Here is a 4,620-nt window from a genome sequence, read left to right on the forward strand (position 1 = left end):
ACTGGCTTAAAATGCAATATTATGCGAAATTCTTAGATTTGAAGGCCAACTGACATATCGTGATACTACATGAAATAGTATCGAAATATTGGTAAAAATGAATATATTTACGTAATATCAAACTACATTAAAAACGTGAAAAAAGTCACTATTTTACCATATTTGAGGATTTTAACTTCAAATCATAGAGCGAGGTTTCGTATTATTTAGATCCAAGAAAAGACATATGACAATGTTGTTTCCAATACAAATGATAAAAACCAATGTGTTTTCATTGCAATTAACTAAAATGTTCCTGATTTTCCGTTTATATTACCGATGGAAGATGTACACGTAAAACCGCTCTAATCCGGCTGAAACGTCGATATATGCAATAAAAACCGAACTTCTCCCCTTTTCAATATCTTACTCAGCATTTTAACGAGAAACAAATAGATGATTGAAAATGAAGTATTTAAGGTTATTATCTAATCAATTATGTGTTTGCATCATTTTTATCGTATATTTAATGAATTAATAACAATAAACTGAAAATTCACAAAAACGTGAAAAAACGGCAAAATATTGCCTAATTCGATGATATTTTGTTTAAATCACATAAAGGAAAAGGAGATAATAAACGTCAAAATATTGCTAAATTCGATGATTTTTAGTAGGAAACAAAATGCAAAAAAAACTTGCTTAAAATGCAATATTATGCGAAATTCTGAGATTTGAAGGCCAACTGACATATCGTGATACTACATGAAAAAGTATCGAAATATTGGTAAAAATTAATATATATTTACGTAATATCAAACTACATGAAAAACGTGAAAAAAGTCACAATTTTACCATATTTGGGGATTTTAACTTCAAATCATAGAGCGAGGTTTCGTATTATTTAGATCCAAGAAAAGACATATGACAATGTTGTTTCCAATACAAATGATAAAAACCAATGGAATAAACTAAAATGTTCCTGATTTTCCGTTTATATTACCGATGGAAGATGTACACGTAAATCCGTTCTAATCCGGCTGAAACGTCAATATATGCAATAAAAACCGAACTTCTCCCCTTTTCAATATCTTACTCAGTATTTTAACGAGAAACAAATAGATGATTGAAAATGAAGTATTTAAGGTTATTATCTAATCAATTATGTGTTTGCATCATTTTTATCGTATATTTAATGAATTAATAACAATAAACTGAAAATTCACAAAAACGTGGAAAAACGGCAAAATATTGGCTAATTCGATGATAATTTGTTAAAATCACATAAAGGAAAAGGAGATAATAAACGTCAAAATATTGCTAATTTCGATGATTTTTCGTACGAAACAAAATGCAAAAAAACTTGCTTAAAATGCAATATTATGCGAAATTCTTAGATTTGAAGGCCAACTGACATATCGTGATACTACATGAAATAGTATCGAAATATTGGTAAAAATGAATATATTTACGTAATATCAAACTGCATTAAAAACGTGAAAAAAGTCACTATTTTACCATATTTGAGGATTTTAACTTCAAATCATAGAGCGAGGTTTCGTATTATTTAGATCCAAGAAAAGACATATGACAATGTTGTTTCCAATACAAATGATAAAAACCAATGTGTTTTCATTACAATTAACTAAAATGTTCCTGATTTTCCGTTTATATTACCGATGGAAGATGTACACGTAAAACCGCTCTAATCCGGCTGAAACGTCGATATATGCAATAAAAACCGAACTTCTCCCCTTTTCAATATCTTACTCAGCATTTTAACGTGAAACAAATAGATGATTGAAAATGAAGTATTTAAGGTTATTATCTAATCAATTATGTGTTTGCATCATTTTTATCGTATATTTAATGAATTAATAACAATAAACTGAAAATTCACAAAAACGTGGAAAAACGGCAAAATATTGCCTAATTCGATGATAATTTGTTAAAATCACATAAAGGAAAAGGAGATAATAAACGTCAAAATATTGCTAAATTCGATGATTTTTCGTACGAAACAAAATGCAAAAAAACTGGCTTAAAATGCAATATTATGCGAAATTCTTAGATTTGAAGGCCAACTGACATATCGTGATACTACATGAAATAGTATCGAAATATTGGTAAAAATGAATATATTTACGTAATATCAAACTACATTAAAAACGTGAAAAAAGTCACTATTTTACCATATTTGAGGATTTTAACTTCAAATCATAGAGCGAGGTTTCGTATTATTTAGATCCAAGAAAAGACATATGACAATGTTGTTTCCAATACAAATGATAAAAACCAATGTGTTTTCATTACAATTAACTAAAATGTTCCTGATTTTCCGTTTATATTACCGATGGAAGATGTACACGTAAAACCGCTCTAATCCGGCTGAAACGTCGATATATGCAATAAAAACCGAACTTCTCCCCTTTTCAATATCTTACTCAGCATTTTAACGAGAAACAAATAGATGATTGAAAATGAAGTATTTAAGGTTATTATCTAATCAATTATGTGTTTGCATCATTTTTATCGTATACTTAATGAATTAATAACAATAAACTGAAAATTCACAAAAACGTGAAAAAACGGCAAAATATTGCCTAATTCGATGATATTTTGTTTAAATCACATAAAGGAAAAGGAGATAATAAACGTCAAAATATTGCTAAATTCGATGATTTTTAGTAGGAAACAAAATGCAAAAAAAACTTGCTTAAAATGCAATATTATGCGAAATTCTGAGATTTGAAGGCCAACTGACATATCGTGATACTACATGAAATAGTATCGAAATATTGGTAAAAATTAATATATATTTACGTAATATCAAACTACATGAAAAACGTGAAAAAAGTCACAATTTTACCATATTTGGGGATTTTAACTTCAAATCATAGAGCGAGGTTTCGTATTATTTAGATCCAAGAAAAGACATATGACAATGTTGTTTCCAATACAAATGATAAAAACCAATGGAATAAACTAAAATGTTCCTGATTTTCCGTTTATATTACCGATGGAAGATGTACACGTAAAACCGTTCTAATCCGGCTGAAACGTCGATATATGCAATAAAAACCGAACTTCTCCCCTTTTCAATATCTTACTCAGTATTTTAACGAGAAACAAATAGATGATTGAAAATGAAGTATTTAAGGTTATTATCTAATCAATTATGTGTTTGCATCATTTTTATCGTATATTTAATGAATTAATAACAATAAACTGAAAATTCACAAAAACGTGGAAAAACGGGAAAATATTGCCTAATTCGATGATAATTTGTTAAAATCACATAAAGGAAAAGGAGATAATAAACGTCAAAATATTGCTAAATTCGATGATTTTTCGTACGAAACAAAATGCAAAAAAACTGGCTTAAAATGCAATATTATGCGAAATTCTTAGATTTGAAGGCCAACTGACATATCGTGATACTACATGAAATAGTATCGAAATATTGGTAAAAATGAATATATTTACGTAATATCAAACTACATTAAAAACGTGAAAAAAGTCACTATTTTACCATATTTGAGGATTTTAACTTCAAATCATAGAGCGAGGTTTCGTATTATTTAGATCCAAGAAAAGACATATGACAATGTTGTTTCCAATACAAATGATAAAAACCAATGTGTTTTCATTGCAATTAACTAAAATGTTCCTGATTTTCCGTTTATATTACCGATGGAAGATGTACACGTAAAACCGCTCTAATCCGGCTGAAACGTCGATATATGCAATATAAACCGAACTTCTCCCCTTTTCAATATCTTACTCAGCATTTTAACGTGAAACAAATAGATGATTGAAAATGAAGTATTTAAGGTTATTATCTAATCAATTATGTGTTTGCATCATTTTTATCGTATATTTAATGAATTAATAACAATAAACTGAAAATTCACAAAAACGTGGAAAAACGGCAAAATATTGCCTAATTCGATGATAATTTGTTAAAATCACATAAAGGAAAAGGAGATAATAAACGTCAAAATATTGCTAAATTCGATGATTTTTCGTAGGAAACAAAATGCAAAAAAAAACTTGCTTAAAATCCAATATTATGCGAAATTCTGAGATTTGAAGGCCAACTGACATATCGTGATACTACATGAAATAGTATCGAAATATTGGTAAAAATGAATATATTTACGTAATATCAAACTACATTAAAAACGTGAAAAAAGTCACTATTTTACCATATTTGAGGATTTTAACTTCAAATCATAGAGCGAGGTTTCGTATTATTTAGATCCAAGAAAAGACATATGACAATGTTGTTTCCAATACAAATGATAAAAACCAATGTGTTTTCATTACAATTAACTTAAATGTTCCTGATTTTCCGTTTATATTACCGATGGAAGATGTACACGTAAAACCGCTCTAATCCGGCTGAAACGTCGATATATGCAATAAAAACCGAACTTCTCCCCTTTTCAATATCTTACTCAGCATTTTAACGAGAAACAAATAGATGATTGAAAATGAAGTATTTAAGGTTATTATCTAATCAATTATGTGTTTGCATCATTTTTATCGTATACTTAATGAATTAATAACAATAAACTGAAAATTCACAAAAACGTGAAAAAACGGCAAAATATTGCCTAATTCGATGATATTTTGTTT

This window comes from Procambarus clarkii, chromosome 57, assembly GCF_040958095.1.
Source record: "Procambarus clarkii isolate CNS0578487 chromosome 57, FALCON_Pclarkii_2.0, whole genome shotgun sequence".
Taxonomy (NCBI): domain Eukaryota; kingdom Metazoa; phylum Arthropoda; class Malacostraca; order Decapoda; family Cambaridae; genus Procambarus; species Procambarus clarkii.